The following is a 14,783-nucleotide window of genomic DNA, read 5'->3' as shown; positions in this document are numbered from 1 at the left end:
TTTAGGCTTAAGTCAAGAAGGGGAATGGGTAACCTCGGGAAAATGGGTAACCTCTGATCTTAATCAATTTATTTGATGCTTGAAACACAAAGGGGTTAATTGGTAGAAACCAATCTTATTTTCTTAATTAAGACTAATAAATTCCTAAATTATTAAAATTTGGAAGTGTATTAAAATTAAATGATCCTAGACTTAGGGTTTAAATTTTGAAGTAAATAATTAATCAATTTAATACCCCTATCTTGATTTTCAAATCATGAATCATGATCACTTAAAGGTTAACCCTTTTTTAAATCTAATTAAGACACTGACCTAGGTCGTAAGGGCTTAGTGGTGACTTAGGCCAAATCAAAATTAACTAAATAAGGATTAGAGAAATAAACATATCATAATCGAACATCCTTGAAACACCACTAAGCCTAATTAAAAATTGGCTAGCTGTTCAGGTTACACCAACTTGCCCTTTAAGGAAATTCACTCACATAATTTTCAAATTAAATGATAAATGATATTTACCCCTTTCTTAGGGATAATTAAGACGTCAAAGTTCACTAAGCATTAGAAGTATTCATAGGATAAACCATTAAGCAACATAATAAGTTTAGATGGACTCGAGGCTTTTCACGAGTTGGTGAGAGGGAGGCATGGACCTGCTTCCTCCTCCAAACCTGTTGGATACTTCAGAGGTCTATTAAACTTAATATACTTTGCTCAATGAAATCATCCTTAATTAACCTTTTAAGGACTCACCAAAATACAACATAGAGTTATGAAAACCACCAGAGCGTTGTCTTTCTTGTACTTTTATGTTATACTTTTCTGCTTGTACAAATTTGCATGGAAAATTGAAACTATTAGGATAGCCACAAAACCAAAACCAAAACCAAAATTAAAATTAACTAAGATAAAATTCACCCCCACAACATTCAAAATACAAAACAACTCAAAATTTAATCACAAACATCACACAAAATTACAACTTCAACTAAATTAAAACATCTCTATCGGATGATCGGGAATCCCTTGGAGGAGGTAACCTACGGTTGCTAACGAGGCTTCCCACGACCCAAATGAAATTATGGAACTCATTAAGTTGAGTTTAGTAAGTTCATTTAGACTAAGTCAATCCAATAGAAAATAGTGGTGCCAGAAGGAGGGAACCGTATGATCCTAACCGGTGTCGCTCTAATCAACTTTAATACGCCCCCATAAAATTTAAAGAAATTCAACCATAAGGCCACTTGATTTGACATTATAACATGACACACTTGAAAACTATAACTCGCCGCGGTAAGGAGCTTGGAGCTAGCACGGTGGGCAGCACGGCCATCTTCAACAGCAAAACCTGTCTTCCCCAACTAAATCACTTTTCCTTCCTTAGACTTAAACAACAAAGCCATAATTCTTCGAGGTTACCGCTTATGTAACGTAAATCCTCACATCAACTTTAGGCCTTTGCATAGCCCTGCTATACAATATAAGCCTTAACTCGTCTTAGGATTCTGAGGTTGTCGTTTGTCACGACCTAAATCCTCATATCCTTCAGGTTATTTGTGTGATTGTTTAACACGAATGTAAGCCCTAACTATTAAAATTGGCAGGATGAAACACCTAAATATTTCTCCTCAAAACTAAAGCCAAACATTAGGATAGCTTGGGAGGTCACCGAGGTTCGCCTCTTGATCCATGACATCCCCTAGTTCTTCCTCCTTTTGATTTCACAATAAATTATTCCAAATTTGAACCAATCTCCTTTCACACCTCTTTGTCCGATCTCATTGAAAAATCCTACCCTTTGAAACTCTTAGAAGTAATTTCCCCTATTTCTTATCGAGACTTTTTTTAGGTGACTTCGGTTATCTAAGGTGTAATTGGACTACAATCTTTAGAGATGTTAACGCTTATGTCAATTTGGATTTTATTTGTCTAAAATCTTTAGAGAGGTTAATGCTTATGTAAAAACTTGTGACTGCTGTCAATGAGTAGGTAATATTTCTAGGAGGAATGAGATGCCCCTCAATTATGTGTTAGAATTTGAGATATTTGATGTTTGGGGATTAGATTTGGTTTGAGGTGTTTGAGGTATAGTGCTCCTTCATTTAAATTATGAAAAATATGGGGTCAGTTTGATTTCATACTTTTTTATACTTCAATGTCCTTCCGAAGCGGGTGATAGGATTTCAATTCCGGCGGCCGACAGCTTCTTACGGGCAACTCCCCTCCAACCAAAATGGTGCCGACAGAGTAAAAATGACATTTTGTTCAGGAAAGAAATCAACATTGTCGGACCCGGTGACTTTAGAGGATAAGTTGCAATTCCACTAGCGATGGGTTTGGTACTAATTTTGAAAGGAAATGAAGTCAATGTAGCAAAACATTGCATTCCTGGAGTCTCATGAAACAGAGTTTCTATTACACTAAGAAGGATGGATAATAGGAAGATGCCTTATGGGTTTCGACCTGATCCGGAATTGGAGGAGCTACATCCATACGAGCTATGAGGTGGTTGTATCTTTTAGTACACGCAAAGAGAAACTCTTGTCCTAGAGCGTGGCTTAGTAGGTCAGCTTGATCAGGAGCTCATCCCACAGAGGATAGAACGACAATTTGTCACCTTTTATATTGCGCAGAGCATCATATATGATATATATTAATCATGTGATGTTTCAGATGTGTTCAACATGTTTCTTTTGATGCTTCAACCTGGATTCAGTTTGTAACACTTGTTTGAAACAAATTAATAAAATTCCTTTCAGATTTCATCATGTTTGGGAAATTGCCCTTTTATGCAATGGATAAATTCCACAAAACCATACGTTGGTTCTAAACAACGATAAACAAAGAATAAAATTAAAAAAAAAACTTGGTGATAACCAAATTTAAATAAAATATCCTTTAGAAAAATCAATCAACAAAAATTAAGTTTCGAAAATATACTTTGATAATTAAATGTCATAAAAACAACAAGAAAAGAAAATGATAAGTTCGTTGAGTTTGTTTCTTTTGAGTTTAAGGATATGTGTCACATTAAGTGAGTCTCAGAACTTTACTTCTTAATGTGACACATATCTTCGAGATGGGTTTAAGACCACTTTAAAATGGAGTAAGACACTATTCTCATGCTTTGAGATGGGTTTAAGACCACCTTAATTGGAGTAATGCATCCTATTCTCAACACTTTTGAGATAGATTTAAGAACACCTTCAATGGAGTAAGGCATCCTACTCTCATCCTTTGAGATCGATTTAAGGCCACCTTAAATGGAGCAAGGCATCCGATTCTCTACCAAATCTTTGAGATAAGTTTAAGGCCACCTTAAATGGAGTACAACTATCACTCAATTTTATACTTCATTCTAGGTTTGTTGATTTAGAAGTCTGTGTTGGTTTTGTTGATCTCATCGGTCAACACTAATGCGTGTGATATGCTTGGCCGACACACTACACCTATTAGGGGTCCATTTGTTGACCTCACTTTTTGTTGAGGACTAGTTTTCTCCTCTTTAGTAGCCTAAGGTCTAGCCATAGGATTTTTTTGTTGACTATTCCTAGAGAGCTAGAAAAGGAACTGTCATAATTAGAAATTCTAAACTCTTCTCTACTCAACTTGATGTTCCACATAATGGCTCTAACCTCTAGCACTTAGTAGGTGGGGTCAATTTGGGGGAGCTCAAGGAGAGTCCCCATAAGACTCCTTGGACTTAGGGTTGACCTTGAGTGTTGTTCTGGACCTAGTTCACTCATTTACACTCACTTTCATTCACATCCCACTCACAACCCTAAGCCCAAACTTGTTAACTTTGAACCCTTGATCTTTTGGGAGACTCATGTAGATGATCCTCTAGACCCACTAGCCATAGGCTAGGGACTAGCCCAGACCAGTACATAGAGGACCCAAATAGTGATTTCATTGGTCCAAGGCTCAAATAGGGTGGTTGGCACCTCACTTTCGCCAAGATACCAAACTTAGCTTTTTGCCCCCAAATTCACCCAATTTACTAAAACACCCTCAAACCCCAATTTGTCAAAAAATCTCAATTTCACCCAAACTACCCAAATTTGTTCAAAAATCATCTCAAACCATTTGAAACTACCCAAATTGCCTAAAACTACCAAAAAATACCAAAATTACCAAAATACCCCCAAATTTACCAAAATTACAAAAATACCCTTGGTTGCCCAAACTTTCCAAAAACCCTCAAAATCAATTTGAACCACTTCATTAAGCTTAAATTGGTCAATTTGACCAACTTTGACTAAAAGCCCCAAATTTCCCTTAAAGGCCTAATTTCCCCAAATTCACCTTAAATTTCCACTAATTTGACCCCAATTCCCAAATTTCAATTCTAAATTAAAATCCATCATGATCAAACTCAATTTAAACCAAATCCAAGTCTAAATGACCAACATTTGAGTCTAATTTCAACCCAGATCAAAAAGCCCCAACTTAGCCTAAAACCAAAATCCCATTCAATTGAACCCCCAAATCTTTCCAATACTCCCAATTATGCATCATAAACTCTTTGAAAGTCAGTTAGGGATTAAGGATTAAGTACAGGTCTAAGGTGGTTTAGACATAAAATTTAGGATTAAGCCAAATTTGGTTAAGGCTTAAGGATTATTTTAGGTCTAAGGTGGGTTAGACCTAAAGATTAGGGTTAAGCCTAATTTTTCTAAGGCTTAAGGATTAAGTTTAGGTCTAACGTGGGTTAGACCTAAAGATTAGTGTTAAAACTGATTTGGTTAAGGCTTAAAGGTTAAGATAGGGTTAAGCCTAATTTTTTTAAGGCTTAAAGGTTAAGTTTAGGTCTAAGGTGTGCTAGACCTAAAGATTAAGGTTAAGCTTATTTGGGTTAAGCCTAATTTGATTAAGGCGTTAGGATTAAATTAATGTCTAAGGTTGGCTCGACCTAAGGATTAAGGTTAAGCTTAATTTTGTTAAGGCCTAAGAGTTAAGTTTAGGACTGAGGTGGGTTAAACCTAAAGACTAGGGTTAAGTTTAATTTTGTTAATGCTTAAGGATTAAGTTTAGGTCTAAAATGGGTTAGACCTAAAATTTAGGGTTAAGCCTAATTTGTTCAAGGCCTAAGGATTAAGTTTAAGTCTAAGGTGGGTTAGATCTAATGATTATTGTTAATCAAAATTTAGTTAAGACATAGGGATTAAGTTTAGGTCTAAGGTGGGTTAGACATGAATATTATGGTTAAACCAAATTTGGTTAAGGCATAAAGTTTAAAATTGGGTTAAGACTGATTTGATTACGGCTTAAGGGTTAAGTTTAGGTCTAAGGTGGGTTAGACCTAAAGATTAATATTTGGCCTAGTTTATTAAGCCTTAAAGGTTAAGTTTAGACTAAGGTGGGTTAGACCTAAGAATTAGGATTAAGCCTAATTTGTTTAAGGCATAAAGTGTTAAGTATAGTTTTAAGGTGGGTTAGATATAAAGATTAGGGCTAAGCCTAATTTGGTAATGGTTTAAGGATTATCTTTAGGTCACCTAAGGGTTTCGATTAAGCCTAATTTGTTTAAGGCTTAAGGATTAAGTTTAGGTCTAAGGTGGGTTAGATCTAAAAATTAGACTCGATACTAATTTGGTAAAAGCTTAAGGGTTAAAATTTGTTCTAAGATGGATTAGACCTAATTGTTAGGGTTAAGCCTAATTTGGTTAAGGCTTAAGGATTAACATAGGGTTAAGCCTAATTTGACTAAGGCTTAAGGATTAGGTTTAGGTCTAAGATTGTTTAGACATAAAGATTGGAGTTAAGACTAATTAGGTTAAAGCTTAAGAATTAAGTTTAGGTCTACGATGGGTTAGGCCAAAAGATTAGGGTTAGATTAATCCTAATAACCACTTTAATCCTTTAAAGTAAAGGATTAAAAGTAATAAACCAACTTTGGGAAATTTTGGGCTAAGGTGTAAATTGTAAAATTTACAATTTTACCATTAATGTCTAAATTGCACTTTAAACATTTTAAATGATTGGAAATTATTGTTATTAGGGTTTAGGTTTATTACGCTAAATTTTCTAACTAACTTCCAATTCAATTTCCAATTTTTTGAATTTTCATAATTATTTCCAAAATAATTATAAAATTGGTAGAAAATTGGTTACTTTCATTTTAGGGACACCCTAAACTTTGGAAAATTCAGAGAATATTCCAAAAAATGGGGTGAATAACCCCTATAAATTTCATTTTTTTTATTTTCATTTAATTTTTAATAATTAAAATACAACACAGAGTATTTAATTAATTAAAAATTAAATATAAATCATTTATTTTTTCTATTATTTTTTGTAATTTTTCCCTCTATCTTCTAAGCCCAAAGGTATTTTAGGTTTTTTCTTCAGATTTTTCCAGGTAGAGTTATCAATTTTTGAAGTTAATTATTATTTTCTAGAAAAAAATTAATTCAAAAAATCCTAATTACCTACTTATCCGACGCAGAACCAGCTCAACATTAGATTTGTTGAGGAGCTTTGTGACCTCCAATTCGCAGAACTTTCCAAGTAAGTTTCCACTGTGGCATCATTCCGGTGCTCCTCGCTTCCACAGCATGTTTGTTCATTCTTATCTCAATCATCCATTTTTGATACACTAAAATGGTTGATATCATGTCATTGTGCACACAGGACATTAACCCAAGAGCTATTGATTTTCAAATCCTAAGATCTTAATCATTTCTCAATGAAATTTCTTAGGGATTGAATCTAAAGCTTCATCTACTCAAGACAAAGCCATCCTTGTTGTTAAGGATACATAATTTGATCATTTATTTTATAAGGGTCCAAATCCAATAGGATTTTTAGGCTTTCTGAAACATACTTGCATTTGGAGAGTTGTTTGAAGATATGTTAGGGTTCATGTCATACCTGAAATTTGCCTAGAGTTTGGATTGTGAAATTAAGGTTTCACAGAGAGTTTAAGGACTTGAGGAGATGGGGAATCTACTAGCCTCTCCTCTTTCAACAAAGGCAATGCAACCCAAAGATGAAGGGTTAAAAATTTCTTGGGTTTAAGGACAATCAAAGGACTCATAATCATTGCTAAGGATGATTGGGGTCAATTCCTCTTGGTTGTAATCTCTCAAAACCTTAATTCATCAAATATGGTTTACGCTCGATCACAATAAATTCTCTGGTGTCTTTATTTTGAATAACAACTATAGTTTTAGAGGTAAACTAAATTAATTCTAAACCCAGGACTGCCCTGCTTATCTGACAGTCATACTCTTCTTCTTTGGCCTCTTCTCTCCTTGATGAAAAAACACAACCTTTCTTCTTCTTTGGCTCCTTGCTTAAAAATAGTGGCCCACCTCATCGGAGGTGTCCCATAGTGTAAGGGGAAAACATGACAGGGTTTAACACCCTAGTCACTACCATGAGGTTGGTATACTGAATGACTAACATTTCTTTGCTAAGGATAATCAATGCAAGCCCTTAAATCCACGACAGAATCACCTTCTTGTTCTTTTCGGGCCTTCCAATTAGCTCAGTAGTGATTCCATGTTTTGCATAAACATTGAAGGAATCAAAACTTCTAGTCATTGATATTATTTTCCAGGTTAATCAAATGGAATTTCCAATCCAAGCAAAAAATAACATACCTGTTTGGCTCTACTCTGAAGGAAAACATAATGGAAAATGGCTCTATGAACAATGAGATCTCATTCCATCGAAATTAAATGACAAAATTCATCACTGCTACGATTAGGTTCAGTTTGGTCTATGTGGGTATGACTCTATAGTTATTGAACATTGATTGAGTTTACGGGAAAAGTGGTAGTCATAGTCACCAACCAAAGTACTTTTGTTAAAAGATCATATCTCTCCAGAATAGTCAGTCACCCTAACCTCTGGCTCCGCCACCTTGAGTATGACATTTGTGTTATAAATTCAAATATCTTCCATGGAACATACATCAAACAATGTTAGCGTAGACCTATCAACTATTGAAATCAAGCTGAACATCTATGGAGAATACTTGGAGGCCATTGTAATGCTAGAAGAAAATAGACCAAATAGAAAGAAAAGTGAGATATGAGGAAGCATGAACCAAATTTTCCTCTAACTTTATATATTGGGTTATCTAGGGAAGTCAAAATGCATCGAAGTTGTACTTCTAACTTTGAAGATCCACATCAAGTTAGTGCAAAAATTTGAAAGAAAAAAATGGTGTAAAATTTTGAAAATTTGGAAGAAAATAAAATTTTTATGGAAAAAAATATTTTGCTGATGGATCGTCGGCCACATCGGCTAACACTAGACCCCAACTCATAATACTTTGGTATACGCCTCCCAAACTTAAATTTTTTGACACCCTCCTCTGCTCCAATCTGAGAGTTCAAACTGGTCACCCACACTTCAACTAGATCTGTCCAAATAGTCACCACCTCCACTTAGAGAGTCCCCATGAATCCATAAAGGACCAACATCTCCTCTTTCAGGTTGTATATTACTATCTCCCTCTAAAGGCTAGCCATGTAAGCAAAATGGACCACCACTTAGGTCCATGCAAAGCTAGCGACCCTTATGATTCTTGTTGTGCATCGGTCTCCCTCTCAATGTCATTAATGCCTGAGATATGACTAGGTTGCCTTTGCCTAAGCAAGAATAGGAGGTCCATTGACCACCTTTAGAGTTCAGTGTTGAACAACTTCCATTAATGAGGAGTTAATGATGTGCATGATCTCCTCTATGAGAATAATAAACTATCAAAGGCATAGAAAGGGAAAAAACCAATCATCTAAGAAAAATAGATTTTTTTAATACAAATTATTCACTTCATCTCAGATGTGTGGAGGCTCTTACCAGCAAGCTATTGAACAACTATTTGAAGGGCCTCACCAGTTGAGAGAAAAAGAGGTCCACCTTCAGGCAGTTTGACATGAATCTAAACAAGCAGTTGCACTATTCGTTGAGTCAACGACTACCAGATCAGATATGGTGCAAGGATTATTGCACTAGTGGTGTGCACGTCAATCTTGCCCCATATCTCATGGAAGGGCAATGAGTTAAACAACTCAACAGTCTCCTTCACCCTTTCTTTTTTATTACATACTTGACCATCTTTGTTCCCTCTGGTCGACACTCCTCTTCTAGCCTCTTTGATTCAACAAGCCATCCTCATCCCTTTGGCTTCTTTTTTGCCAGCCAAGCCTTATTAATGGAATTTTTCCTTAGTATGGAACAAATACTCTCGGGTTTCTTCATTTTTCTCCAAAGGGATGACAATTTTTTCAGTAAAAAAACAAAAGGTTTTCAATGTTGCTACCCAATTTATGGGGTTTTCCCCACTCGCTATCACTAATTTCTGTTAAAAACTAAATGAAGGGCATAATGTATAGAAATGATGATGAAAAAGTGTTGGTCAAGCCCTATTTATAAGGAATACATGTACGAAAATATAAGGAGTTCAATTATTAGAAGAAATTAATAAATAAAAAATAAGTCAATTTTTACATTAAATTCTCTTATTCTTATCACATCTATTGCTATCAAGAAATAATTAAATCAGAGAATAAAATATGTACATAAAATATAATATATAAAGGAAATTCAATTAATATCAGTAAATAGACATCGAAGGGCAGCACCACGATAGTCAAAAGAGAGAGATGACAATGTCAATTTCTTCAATCAAAATTATGAGCTAACCAAATGAATGCACAAACAAATGAAAAAATAGAAGGTACTGGATCTTTAGGACTGTTAACTACAGCTAGCTTCCTTTACCGATTTCAACATTCTTTACAAAAAATGGCCAGAAAGGCACCCCATTAAATATCCATTTAATCCTCTGAAAAGACTCATTATAGGCGGAGAGCAACATGTTAGATTACGATGATACACCCTCTTCCCAATGATCCAAGTTCACCCTAATAGCAAGAGGGCCTCTACAAAGGATTCTCTTGAGGAGGCTAACCAATGACATAGCCTACCAAAGGCTTCTCAGGAGACCAAACATTTATTAAGTGGTTGAATGAAAACACCAGTGGGCCATTAAATAATTCCATTCAAGCAGTTACAAATACCAAATGGTGCCAAAGTAGTTATGAATATTAAGTGGTTATGAATTGATTGAGAATATTAAAATATGTAATATTGTTTTGTAACGTTCCTATTGAAATAAAAAAAAAACATATAACTTTACTAGATACACTTATTATTTATTAGTGGGGTGTCATTTTATCAAGAAAGGACTACTAAATTTACCCTTTCATAACATGTGTTACGATATACATTGTTTCTCTCTTTCTCTTCTTCTCATTTGTCCAACATTATGCTTGAAAGGGATCCATGAGATATCATTGGATTCAATAAATATAATAAAAATAAGACCACAGTTATTACCTCCCATCAAGATGAGGGTTTTTTTAGAGAACCTACAACTTGGATAAAAGAGGATTAAAACCCACTTTTGGAAAAGCTTTAGTAAGGAGATAAACTAGTTGTTCTTGAATATCAAAATGATGGATCTATAATTCACCAAAATTAATTTGATATCATACAAAATGGTGCTAAGTGCAAGCATGGAACAACAAATTATTTGCCAACATCGTCACAGAGACATTGTTACAGTAAAGCTTTGTGGACTGGTGTTGTTGTACACTAAAATCTGCAAGTAGCCATTGTAATGACAAGAACTTTTATGTGGAAAAGATAACACCAGATGCTTAGCTTTAATAAAGGAGTCAGAAATAATATGCTGCCTCTTAGTTGTACAAATAGTCAGACAAACCCCAAGAAAAGCACACACTCCAGTTGTAGATCACCTATTGTTTGTTTCTCCGGCCCAAAGCATCTGAGTACACATGTAAAATAAGATCACCATGAGTAATCTGAAGTCCATAATCAATTTTATTTTGTACATATCTTGGAAACCTTTTAAGGAGATGAAAGTGACGTGTAGTGGGTTTATCCATGTGTTGACAAGATAATTTACCTTTAAGGCATTATTAGGTCAATTGATAATGAAATACTACAGTGCTCTAGCAAGCTAACAAAATTTAATAGGATTAGGAAAAAGGTTGAGAAACATCTTAAATGCTTTGAAATTTACTAGGTAAAGAAGTGGATGCAAGTTTTCTGCCCATCATTTCAGTAGTTTGTAGAACTTAAGTAGCGTAATGTCGGTGAGTGAAAAACATTGATTTAAGATTCTGAATTACCTCAATTCCTAGAGAAATGTTACAAAGATGTTTGAGTGAGACTTATTATTTAATTTAGTGGTTAGAAAATTAATTATTGTGATATCCTCACCTGTAATCAAAATATCATCCACATAAAGCAGATAAAAATTTTGTTGAACTGAGTGGTAAAATAAGAAGAGAGATTGATCAGCCTTACTAAAAGTAAAACCTTGGTCACTAAAGAAGGAGATGGTAGCAAACCATTGATAAAGAGAATTCTTAATAACAAGAAAAAGTATTTTTTAAGTAAATACAAATGGTTAGGAACCTCAAGATCTATAAAACCCATAGATTGTTGCATATACATAATTTCTTATAAAGTTCCATGCAAGAAGGGATTTAAAATATCCAATAAAAAAGATTTGCCAATTTATATGGAATGTAATAGTGAAAATTTTATGGAGAGTATTCATCTTAGAAACTGGATTGAATAACTCATAATAGCTAAAACCATATTCTTGTGTGTAGCCCTGAACGACTATAAGAACTTTATATGGAGCAAAAATCCCATCAGAATGAGTGATAGTACAATACATCCAACAACATCAAAGAATTGGTTGACTGAGTGGTGATGGAAAGAGAACCCATGTCCCTTAATTTTTAAGAGCAAAGAATTCTTCATTCATTGCTTTCCACGAATGAGGGTGTTTGAAAGCTTGACGTAGGAGGTAGGTTCAATGTGAGAGTGGGGATGATGTAACATATTAAAATTTTAAATTGATTTAAGTTTTCTAGACTTAGTGTGAGTGATCATAAGGTGATCATTAGATGAAGCATCAAATAGGTGTTGTTGAGTTGACTGGGACAAGTATAGAACAATCGGCTAATCGATCTAATGGGAGAGCATGAGTTGCGTTAGGTATAAATATAGAAGCCTGTTGAGATGCAACAGAGGGGTCTATTGGAGGGAGCAGTGCTGGTACAGGGAAGGGTTGAACTAAGTATGGGATGAGTAGAGATGGAGGAAACACAGAGTTAGGTATCTTGGGCAAAGGAGCACTTGAAGAGCAAGGGAACACATGTTTCATTAAACACCATGAGACAAGTAACTATAATATTTATGGTTTGAGGATTAATACTTATAAAGCCTTTATGTGATGTGGAGTAAATAAGAAAATGCATAGAGTTGATTTTGTTGCTAATTTAATTAACATTTTTGGTTTAATATAAAGGTAACACCAGCACCAAAAGTTCTATGATCTGAATAGTTAGGTGGATGTTTGCATAAGAGCTCATATGGAGACACGTATTGAGCATTCATTGATGGAATAAAACTGATTAGATAAATAGTGGTTAAGAGAGCCTCTATCTATAAACAAAAATTAAGAGAAGCATCATATGAGAGTGCAAGTGGTCTCAATACGACGACAACGTTTACGTTCCGCCACACTGTTTTACTCATGGGTATAAGGACAAGGAAAATGATGAAGTATGCCAATATCAAATAGAAACAACTTAAATGGAACTATATTATTCAACCCCTCGATCATATTGAATTTGAAATGAAATATTAAATTGAGTTTTTATCATTTTCATGAATGATACACACTTATGAATAATTTTAGACATATGTGCCATTGGAAATGACTAGCAAAAATGTGTAAAATCATCAATGAACTCAAGGTAACATCTATAACCTCCATTACACAGAATAGGAGCTAGGGCCCGAACATTTGAGGTAACAAGATTATAAGGAAATTACATATGCATAGATACCTATATAAATGGTTGTTCATGAATTTTATTTTAATTACAACTATTAAATGGAGAGCATTTGGTTTTTACGCCCTTGAATACCTATGTTGAAGATAGAAGGTGAAAGATATTGGGATGAAGATGCCCCAAGCGCTTATGCCAAAGATGGGAGTGATGAATGGAAGTATGAAGAGCAATTCTTGGAAGCAATGACTGTTGTATTGGGTAGAGACCATTATAACTCCTGCTCTGAAGTATAAATTGACAAGTTTGAGGATCAATCAAAGAAAAACTAGTTGAATCAAATAATAAAAGAATGTGCCATTTATTAAGAAGAAGAAGCTCGATACACTTTAAAATTACATATTTTTAATAAACATTTAATGTTCATTTTAGGCAAATTTTATATGATATTGTACTTTAAACGAAGGTTTTTTGCATGTTTTTGGTTTCAGGTACAAGAAATGGATCTTTAGAGAAAATGAGGGCAAAATGTCATAACATCATATGGCGACATAGTGACAGACATTGGTGCTTGATCCATCTTAAAATTTCCTATTTATGAACATTTTATTCTCAATTTTAGAGGATATAATGCTTTAATGAAAGGTATTTTTATGTTTTTTGTTGCAGTTGTGACACGCTTAAGAATTATTTTACTTAATATATACTTTTTGCTCAATTTTAATGATTTTTAATGATATTACACTTTAAGGGAAGGTATTTTGCATATTTTTGTTTTCAGGTATAAGAAATGGAATTTAGGAGAAAATGAAAAAAAATGGTGCAATTTGGAGTAAAAATGAGCAAGAAAGAAAATTCTGACTTGGAACATTTTGATATGTCTTTCTAAGCTTAATATACTTTACATTTCTCACATATTTTGAATGAAATTACACTTTAAATAAAGTTTAATTTTATGCTTATTTTGTGGGTATATCAGTTAGGAGAGAAAAGCAACTGAAATGGGGCAAAATGGAGCTAAAACGGAGCCAAACAGAGCAAAACAGTGGAGCTGCTGCAGGGTGGTGAACGATGTGACAAACCAACACATGATGCGCCAAAATATAGAGAACTGACACATGATGTGTTGATTTGGAGCTAGATGCACCGGAGATGACTTTTTGTAGATTAAGGTGGTTCGAAACGAGTTTTTGCCTGAATTTTCAAAGGGACACTTGTTCTAAACACCCCTTGGAGTGATTCAATGCATCTAGACACTTTGGAAGGTTCTTTTATGAAAGGATATGTCTCTTTAATCAGCAGACATGTATTTTGAATTCGAAAGAGTAGACTTCTGAATAAAATTTTGGAGGTAATTTTGAATTCATTTTGGAGGATGTTGACCTCACTTTTGGTTGAGGTTAAGTTTTCCCTCTTTAGTTGCCTAAGGTCTAGCTATAGGACTTTCCTGTTGACTATTCTTAGAAAACTAGAAAAGAAACCCTCACCATTAGAAATTCTAAACTCTTTTTTTCTCAACTTGAAGTTTCACATATTGGTCCTAACCTCTAGCACTTAGTAGGTGGGGTCAGTATGGAGGATCTCAAGAGGAGTCCTTATAGGATTTATTGACCATGGGGTTGACTCTGGGTATTGGCCTGGAGCTAGTTCACTCACTACACTCACTTCCACACACAATCACTCACAATCCTAAAACCCAAAATTGTTGACTTTGTTGACTTTGATCTTTGGGAGACTAATGTAGATGGTCCCCTAGACCTACTAGCCCTAGGCTAGGGTTTAGCTAAGACCAGTGCATAGAGGACCCAAATGAGGATTTCATATAGGGTGGTTGGCACCCCAATTCTACCAAAATGTCCAACTTGGCCTTTTGCCCCTAAATCCACCCAAATTACCTAAATGCCCTTGAAACCCTAAATTTGACCAAAATTCTCA

The sequence above is a fragment of the Phalaenopsis equestris genome, unplaced genomic scaffold (assembly GCF_001263595.1).
Source record: "Phalaenopsis equestris unplaced genomic scaffold, ASM126359v1 Scaffold001082, whole genome shotgun sequence".
NCBI lineage: Eukaryota > Viridiplantae > Streptophyta > Magnoliopsida > Asparagales > Orchidaceae > Phalaenopsis > Phalaenopsis equestris.
Note: the sequence above shows the minus strand (reverse complement) of the source record.